This window comes from Equus przewalskii, chromosome 22 (assembly GCF_037783145.1).
Source record: "Equus przewalskii isolate Varuska chromosome 22, EquPr2, whole genome shotgun sequence".
Classification (NCBI taxonomy): Eukaryota; Metazoa; Chordata; class Mammalia; order Perissodactyla; family Equidae; genus Equus; species Equus przewalskii.
Window position 1 is genome coordinate 743,803 of NC_091852.1, and position 10,203 is coordinate 754,005.

General features: G+C 40.9%; 1 long non-coding RNA gene across 1 annotated transcript; it reads right to left on the reverse strand.

Moving 5' to 3' along the window:
• Window positions 1–237: 237 nt before the first annotated feature.
• LOC139078750 (uncharacterized) lies at window positions 238–2,379 on the reverse strand. The gene is made up of 2 exons (XR_011531796.1): window positions 2,276–2,379; window positions 238–523 (listed from the first exon to the last, which is right to left on the reverse strand). It is a non-coding gene; the product is annotated as an uncharacterized lncRNA (long non-coding RNA).
• Window positions 2,380–10,203: the final 7,824 nt, after the last annotated feature.

Below are 10,203 nucleotides of genomic sequence, written 5' to 3' on the forward strand. Positions count from 1 at the left end.
AGTTACTGGAAAAGGGGCAGCGGTGGCTTCTGAGGGGATAGACCCTCCCTCGGAGAGTGTTTCTTAGAGACATTGTGACAGCTGAGACCACTCACCAGCAGTGAAGATCTTGCCAGCTTTTATCGAGAATCAGCTGTGTGTCAGTCTGGCAGGAGACAGAAGTGCAGGGTGTGGATTCTGTCACCTTTGTATTTGATTATTCATCCCTGTCGACGAAAATAATCCATAACCAATCTATAAATGAAAATTTGGGTGAGTTTATTCTGAGCTGAAATCTGAGGATTATAAATAACCCGGGGCCTCTCTTCCCAAAGGAAGAAAGGGCACCAAAGAAGTGGGGTGCACAGAGTGGTTATATACCCCCAGAGAGGATGTTTCACATAGGATTGAAATGTTGCTTTTACAGTAGTCGCGAGACTGCTCTGTCGGCACAGCGATTGATGAAACAGCAGGTAGGTCTTCTGTCTCGGTGAACACAGCAGGGTGGCAGTCTGTTGTCTCCAGCTGAGTGGTCACAGGTGAGCTGGGTGGTCAAAGGAGAGTGCAGCAATCAGTTCCTAGCCTAAGGAAAGATGCTTATCCCTAAGGAAATGCCAGTGTGGGGGGAAGTTGCACCTTTATCTCAAGGGCCTTTGTTCTGGCCATAGGAAATGTCTAAGCAGATATACAATGCGTGCTCAACGCCACAGTCAGGCCCTTTTGGAAAAAACAAAGTCAGGCCGAATTAGGTTTATACCAAATGGCTTCCTCATATTCTCCAATATATCCTATTGCTTGCCATTTTTATTTGTCATCCCAAAGGAGTTGGCTATCTTTTATTTTTGTTTCGTTATACGTATTTTTCCAATGAGAGATTTACAGACATGAAAAATTAAAAAGCTCAAACTTCACCAAAATACATGACAGAAAAATCCTCTTAATTTATCCCTCAACTCCTCTCCCTCCCTGCCAAAATCATTATGCACAGTTTGGCATTTTTAAATATATTTTTAAATTTTTTAATAGACAATTTTTTAAGGCAATTTAAGATTCACAGCAAAATTGAGCAGAATGTGCAGGGATTTCCCGTGTGCTTCCGCACCCCCCCCGGGCACAGCCTGCCTCACTGTCGAGACCCCTGCCGGAGTGGCACGTTGGTTACGCTGCAGGTGTGCTCTGCAGATCAGCGAGCCTCCGTGGACACGTCATTGTCCCCACAGTCCCTCGCCTACATTAGGCTTTACTCCTGGTGCCGCACATTTTACGGATTTTGACAAATATACAATGACTTGCCTAGACCCTTATGGTATGATATGGAGTAGTTCACTGCCCTGAAGACCCTCCGTCCTTCCCCCACTCATCCCTCCCTCCTCCAGCCCCTGGAAACCACTGATCTGTTTGCTGTCTCCATAGTTTTGCCTTTTCCAGAGTGTCCTGTAGTTGGAATCACACAGTACACAGCCTTTTCAGATTAGCATATTTTTTTAGGTTGTTTTCCCTAAGTGCACAATATTATTTCCTCATTTACTTATGAATTAACTAAACAAGTAGGGATAATATCAAACATATTGTTCAGCAACTTTCTACAGGTAACACTATATCTTGAACACATTTTCTTATCAGTGTATATAAAAGATAATGACCATAATAACCATAGTAGCTAAATTTATTGACTACCACGCGCCACGTATCATTCTGCTATAAATGCTTTCCACGTGTGCTATGGGCTGAACTGTGCACCCCCCGAATGCCTATGCTGAAGTCCTAACCCCCAGTGCCGCAGACTGTGACTATATTTGCAGACAGGGTCTCTAAAAATGAGGTCATTAGGGTTAGCTCTAATCCAATGTGACTGGTGTCCTTACAAAAAAGAGGAGATTAGGACTCAGACATGCACAGAGAAAAGACCCTGTGCAGACAGAGAGAGAAGACAGCCAGCTACAAGCCAAGGAGAGCAGCCCCAGAAGAAACCAAATCTGCCCACACCTTGAGCTTGGACTCCCAGCCTCCAGAGCTGTGAGGAGACAAGTTGTGTGGCTTAAGCCGCCCAGGCTGTGGCACTTTGTACTGCAGCCCGAGCAAAGTAACACAACATGAAACTCACTTATTCTCATCACAACCCCAAGACGGAGGTACTATTATTCCTATTCTACGGGTGAAGAAACTAAAGCAGAGGGAAGCTGGTTAACTTGCCCAAGATCACCCATGGTAAAATATCAGGATAGAGTAAAACGTTGTGGTAACAAAGAATCCCCACATCTCAGCAGTTTAACCCAAAGATTGACTTCTCACTCACACTGCAAGTCCAACAAGGGTTGGGGCGGGGTACTTGTTCTTCACAGTTACTCAGGGGCCCAGGCTCGCGGATCCTCCATCTCAGCATGTGTCTTCACAGTCCCTAAGGAGAGGAAGGCTGTGTGGTGAGCCCCACGTTGACTTCCAGAGCTTCCGCCTGCTCTTCACTTTCACTTGCATTTTTTCAACTGAGGCAAGTCATAGCCCATAGCTATCTTCAAAGAGAGCAAGGGAGCACAATCCCACCATGTACCCAGGAGGAGAGGAGAACCAGGTTATTTATAGATAGTGTCGTGGCCACTAAAAGGGGCAGGCAAACCCGGGCAAACTCTACAGCCTGTACTCCTAATGTGTATTCCAAAATACAGGGCGGGTGTGTGCTAAGGAACGCACTTTCCCCAAGGAGGGGTCTGGCCTCTGCCCTCGGCTGCCAGGAGGTGCTTCCTGGGAAGTGCTGACTGACAGGAGTGTCTTTTTTGCCTGGGGCTTTGCACATCAGACAGTCTAACAATGAGATGGATGATGAGGGGCTTTGGGACATGTCATATCAGTTCCCACCTCCAGAGGAGCTGGATACTAAAGGTCAGCCACACAAATAGTAAGTGATCAAGCCCCAGGAAAGCTCTGGACACCAAAGGCTCAGGTGAGCTTCCTGAGTTAGCAGCACTCCGTGTGTACCGCCACACATTGATGCCAGGAGGGACCACGTTCCTGAAGTTACAGAAGCTTCACGTTTGGACCCCTCTCAGATTCTGCTCTATGAGCCTCTTCCTTTGGCTGGTTCTAATTTGTATCCTTTCACCATAATAAAACTGTAATAATAAGCACAGCATTTTCCTTAGTTCTGTGAGTCATTCTAGTGAATTATCAAACCTGAGGGTGATTGTGAGAAGTCTAGCATTTTTGGCCAGCTAGTCTGAAGTGAGGGTGGTGTCTGAACCGAGGGCGGTCTTGTGGGGACTGTTTCCTCTGACTTTGACTTCAGCAAACTCCTTGCAGCTGGTGAGTCTTGGGCAGACTCGGCGGTCTGGAGGACTGTGCCCTTAATGTCGAGTTTGGCTAACTCATTTGCAGGTAGAACCTACGCTTTCTTGATCCAACTTCAGCTTTCTTCTCCAGCTTTTTCTGCCACCTCCTCCACCCTCTCATATGCTCCTTGAAGCAGTGTGTTCCCCAAACACTCCTGGCTTCTTCCTGCCTGAGCATGCTATTTCCTCGGCCTAACTTGCCCTGTCTGCCCTGCCCTACCTGAGACCATGCATTCAAGATTTAGCTTTGAAGATTCCTTTCCTTCAAAGTTCTTCTTTCCCCCACCACAAAGTGTTGGTCATTCCTTCTTCTGTGATTGCATCAGACCTTGTACCAGCATGCTTTATAGCATTTTTATTCAGTTTTCTAACAAAAGTAAACACACATAATGATGACGCAAGATGAGAAGGTGACACAGCTGGTCTCCAAGGATGGCTGTCAATGAACTTCACTTCCCAGTACTCGTGTCCTTGTGCAGTCCTTTCCCTCACTGAATGTGGACTGGCTGTGACTCTGTTAACTAATAGAATGAAATGGAAATGATGCTGCGCCAATTCTGGGCTTAGCCTTTAGGAGGAGTGGTAGCTTCCATTGAATTCTTCTTGAAACTCTCCTTCTTGGAACTTAGCTGCCATGCTGTGAGGAAGTCCAAACATCCACGTAGAAAGACCACATGAAGAGGAGAAACCCTAAGACTAGATAGAGAAGGAGAAAGACTCAGCCATTCCTGCATCACTGGCAAGCTTCCAGATGATTTTCACCCCACCTACCATGTGACTACAACTGCCTGAGACACACCAAGCAAGCCCAGCAGAAGAACTTCCCAGTTGAGTTCAGTCAACCCAGAGAATCATAGGATAATAACGTGGTTATTGTTTTAAGCTATGGCGTTTCGGGCTTGGAGAGCATGTCTGTGAGGTGAGTAACACAAAGATACCAAATATCCTGGATATTTCCCTAGCACAGAGAAAAATATAAGAGGAAATTAGATAAACATGCTGAGCAAGAAGTGTGGTTTGTGTAAGACATAGGGAAGTTCAGCTCAACAGATGTCCAGCTAAAAAGACATCTCTTCTGGTTGTTTTCCCTGGTAAACTAAATTTTCCAAGAGCCTCATGATGTGTAGCTTAAGTCAGCTCTTTAGGTAAAAATTCAATTTATTCAAAAGTAAAGACTAAAGACAATGTCTATGTGGTGAAGATATAAAGATAAAAATAAACGAATAAATAAAATGATCAATGTTTTCTTTTAAAAAATATTTGACGTTGTTTAGGCGACAGAAGCATAGTAGGTTTTACTATTTATTGGAAAGATTCTTTTAAATAAAAGCAATCGCGTAAATACAAAACGCTGTTTGCACTAATTCTCTAATCTTGGGGGGAAAAGCTGAGCTCTGGCAGCCTTCTATGGATAAGAGAATTAGTTTTCTCTCCCACGCTTTTAAGAATGTCAGGGAGAATTCTCTCTCCTGCCCCAGGGCCTTTCCACTTGTTCCCTCAGCTTGGAGCTCTTTCCCTGATATGGCTCTTGCCCTATATTCTTTTATTATGTTGTGTGTGTGTGTGTGTGTGTCTGTGTGAGCAAGACTGGCCCCAAGCTAACATCTGTGCCAATCTTCCTCAGTTTTGCATGTGGGATGCCACCATAGCATGGCTTGATGAGCGGTGTAAAGGTCCACACCTGGGATCCAGACCCACAAACTCTGGGCTGCCAAAGCAGAGTGCGCAAACCTAATCACTACACCACCAGGCCAGCCCCCCTAAATTCTTTTAAGTCTCTGCTCAGAGTCTTCTTATCAGAGAGACCTCCCCTGACCAGCCCATTAAAGCCCAATTTCCCACTTTATCTCTTGATAGCATTTTCCATGTATATATTCATTTGTTTGTTGTCTGCCTCCCTCCACTGGAGTGTGAGCTCCCTGAGAACAGAGACTTTGTTTTGTCTACTGCTGTGTCCTCAGTGCTGAGAATAGCTATTGGCACCTACACGGCACTCAATAAATATCTGTTTAATGAGTGGGGGGTGGAATGTCTAAAAACTCTTACTTTCGGCTAAATGGAAACGCTAAGCAATACAGTGTACTTGATTCTTTTTGTTAGCATCAAAGTTCATTTCTGCCATTCTTGTAAGTCTTTTAAAGTGACTGGGTTTCCTAAGTCATCGTATAATTACCCTCTTAAGGCTGAGTAAGCATTTAAAAGCACTAAACTGTTTTGCCTATATGACATCTCTGCTATCGACGTCATTGTTTAGCAAACATTATGATGGTGCACACCGTTAAAGCACAGGTGAGGGGAAGTCAGGCTGTGATGAGCACTGCAACAGAAAGGGAAGAGGAGCGGACTGGTGCCTGTCTTAACCCTGCCCCACGTCAGAGTTAGATGGCCTTAGCAGAGCCGCTGAACCTCCCTGAGATCTCTTCCTCAGCTGTAAAATGCAGACACCCTGCCAAGTCTACCTAACAGAGGTATTATGAGGGTCAGATAAGAAAATATGCAGAAGTGCTTTGAATGCCCGAAAAACGTCGTGAAAACGTAACGTGTCATAATTATGTCAAAGCAATCACCAGTCATCAACTTTTGAACGTGTGCTGTGGGAGGAGTCTGCATCTAGGCTTACAGAGAGGCTTTCTGTTTACTGGGGGTGGGGGACGGCGGCAGCATGCACATTAAAAATTTGCTCATCTAATTAATAATGCAACCATTTCCAAAATGTGCCTCAGACACAAATGTAATTTTTAAAAGAATTGACTGACAAATTGTATTTTAACATGTTAATTTATATCAAGGGAGACTGATTAAGCCATAGACCTCATGTAGTAGACACTTAGCAGTTAGAGGCCACCCCTCTTTGTGTGTGTGTGTGTGTGTGTGTGTGTGTTTGTGTATGTGTGTCCTTTTGGACCTTATTCATTTGTCCATACTGCTTTTTAATAAATTATATAAGTAATACACGAATATTTCCACTAGTAAAGAGATGTAATGCAGAAATGTACTGAGAAAAAGAAGAAAGTCTCCTTTCATTCCTTCACCCATCATATTGATTTGTCTTAAAACACACTAGAAATGAAATATCAACAAAGGGAAAATAACCACTGAGACAAGAAATTTTTTAAAACCATAAGAAATCACTTTGCAAACTTCTATGCAAATAAATTTGAAAACCTAGAGAAAATTGATAACTTCCCCAGGGAAATTTTCAGATTAGCAAAATTAAGTCCTTTTGAGTTAGAAAGCTTAAAGAGACTAATTTCCATAGAAGAAACAGAGAAAATTATTAAGTAACTACTCCAAGAAAAAGCAAAACGCCCAGATGGTTTCATAGGGGAATTCTACCTAACCATTAACCTAGAGCAATAAAAAGGAAGGAAAATCTCGTAATTTCTTTTAGGAAGTAAATAACACTGATATCTAAACCAGATACAGTACAAGGAGAAAAAACCATTGGTCAACATCATTCATGAATATTGATACAAAAATTCTAAGCAAAATATTAGCAAAAAGAATTCAATACCACATTGAGAAAATAATACACCATGACCAAGTGGGATTTATTTCAGAAATGCGAATTTGGTTTAATATTTGGAAATCAATTAATATCAAAGATCACGTTATCTCCATAGAAGCTGAGAAAAGCTTTGAATAAATTAACACCTATTCATCATAAAAACGCTCAGGAAGATAGGAATTAAAAAATACTTTCTGCCCACTCTCACCACTCTTAGTCAACATAGTACGAAAGGTTTTGGCCAGAGCAATTAGGCAGGAAAAAGAAATAAAAGGAATCCAAATAGGCACTGAAGAAGAGAAACTCTCGCTGTTTGCAAATGACATGATTATATATATAGAAAACCCCAAAGAATCTATCAGAAAACTATTAGAAATAATCAACAACTACAGCAAAGTTGGAGGATACAAAGTCAACATACAAAAATCAGTGGCATTTCTACACTCTAATAATGAACTAACAGAACAAGAACTCAAGAATACAACCCCATTTACAATTGCAACAAAAAGAATAAAATATCTAGGAATAAATTTAACCAAGGAGGTGAAAGACCTAAACAAGGAAAACTATAAGACATTACTGAAAGAAATCAATAATGACATAAAGAAATGAAAAGATATTCCATGTACATGGATTGGGAGAATAAACATGGTTAAAATGTCCATACTACCTAAAGCAATCTACAGATTCAATGCAATCCCAACCATAATTCCAATGACATTCTTCACAGAAATAGAACAAAGAATCTTAAAGTTCATATGGGGCAACCAAAGACCCCAAATAGCCAAAGCAATCCTGAGAAACAAGAACAAAGCTGGCAGCATCGCAATCCATGACTTCAAAACATATTACAAAGCTGTAGTAATCAAAACAGCATGATACTGGTGCAAGAACAGACACACAGATCAATGGAACAGAATTGAAATCCCAGAAATAAAACCACACGTCTACAGACAGCTAATCTTTGACAAAGGAGCCAAGAATATACAATGGAGAAAGGAAAGCCTCTTCAATAAATGGTGCTGGGAAAACTGGACAGCCACATGCAAAAGAATGAAAGTAGACCATTATCTTTCTCCATACACAAAAATTGACTCAAAATGGATCAAAGACTTGAAGGTAAGACCTGAAACCATAAAATTTCTGGAAGAAAATATGGGCAGTACACTCTGACATCAGCCTTAAAAGGATCTTTACAAATATCATGTCCACTCAGACAAGGGAAACAAAAGAAAAATGAACAAGTGGGACTTCATCAGACTAAAGAGCTTCTGCAAGGCAAAGGAAACCATGATCAAAATGAAAAAACAACCCACCAAGTAGAAAAAATATTTGCTAATCATATATCCCATAAGGGTTAATCTCCATAATAAATAAAAAGCTCACACAACTGAACTACAAAAAAATAAACAACCCAATCAAAAAGTGGGAAGATATGAACAGACATTTTTCCAAGAAAATATACAGATGGCTAATAAGCACATGAAAATATGCTCAACATCACTAATCATCAGGGAAATACAAATCAAAATTACACTTACATATCATCTTACACCCGTTAGAATGGCTATAGTCATCAAGACAAAAAATAACAAACATTGGAGAGGGTGTGGAGAAAAGGGAATTCTCATCCACTGCTGGTGGGAATGCAAACTGGTGCAGCCACTTTGGAAAACAACATGACGATTTCTCCAAAAATTAAAAATAGAAATACCATATGACCCAGCTATCCCACTATTCGGTATTTATCCAAAGAACTTGAAATCAACAATACAAAGAAACTTATGCACCCCTATGTTCACTGCAGCACTATTCACAATAGCCAAGACATGGAAGCAACCTAAGTGCCCAATGACTGATGATTGGGTAAAGGAGATGTGGTATATATACACAACAGAATACTACTCAGCCATAAAAAAAGACATAATCAGGGGCCAGCCCAGTGGCTGAGTGGTTAAGTTCGAGCACCCTGCTGCAGCAGCCCAGGGTTTCGCTGGTTTGGATCCTGGGCGTGGATGTGACACCGCTCGTCAGGCCACGTTGAGGCGGCGTCCCACATGCCACAACTAGAAGGACCTGCAACTAAGATATACAACTATGTACTGGGGGGTTTTGGGGAGATAAAGCAGAAAAAAAAAAAAGATTGGCAACAGTTGTTAGCTCAGGTGCCAACCTTAAAAAAAAAAAAAAAAACCAGGGGAAAAAAAAGACATAATCGTCCCATTCGCAACCACATGGATGGACCTTGAAGGCATCATGTTAAGCGAAATAAGCCAGACAGAGAAAGACAAACACCAAATGATTTCACTCATATGTGGAATATAAACAAACTTACGGACAAAGAGAATAATTTAGTGGTCTCCAGGGGAAGGGGGGGAGAGGGTGGGCACAAGGGGTGCAGGGGTACATTTATATGGTGTTTGACAAATATTAATGTACAACTGAAATTTCACAATGTTATAAACTATTTAGACCACAATTAAAAAATTTTAAAAGAAGGATACTTTCTTAACATGATAGAATATACGTACACATATATACACCTTACTTCTAAAGCTAGTTTCTTATCTAATGGGCAAACACTACACACAATTCTTCTAGGATTGGAAACAAGACAAGGATGTACACTATCCATTACTATTCAATATTGTACTAGAGATATTAGCCAATACAATTAGATAAGGGAAGTCAATTAGAGGCATCAGAATGGGTAAAGAAGAACTAAAAATGTCTATATTTTCAGATGATATGATAGTATACCTGGAAACCTCCAGAAAAATCAATGATAAAACTAATTTAAACAGTAAAACAATTCGGTGAAGTAGCAAGATATAACGTTAACATACAAAAATCAATAGCCTTTATACACACAGACAATGAATAGTTAGAAGACATAATGTGAGAGACAACCTCAGTTTACTATAGCAACAAACAAGATTAAGTACTTAGGATTAAATTTCTAAAAAATCTGCAAGAACTATATAAGGAAATGTTAAAAGACTACTAAAAGATGTGAAAATAGACTTGTACAAATAGAAAGACATCCCCTGTTCTTGGATAGCATGACTGAACATTATAAAGATGTAAGCTCTCCCTAAACTAATGTGTAAGTTTAATGCAATCCTAACAAAAATACCAACGAGCCATTTCATGGAGTCAGACAAGCTGATACCAAAGTTCATATAGGAAAACAAACATACAGGAATAGCAATAAAACACTGAAAAAGAGAAAACTATGTGGGAACTAGCTTTACTAGGTATTAATAAATATAAGTCATTATAATTAAAACACATAAGTCACTATAACCAAAACAGTGTGGTAGTGGTGAATGAATAGGCAAATGGACCAGTGGAACAGAACAGAAAGTTAGAATTAGACCCAAATACGTGTGC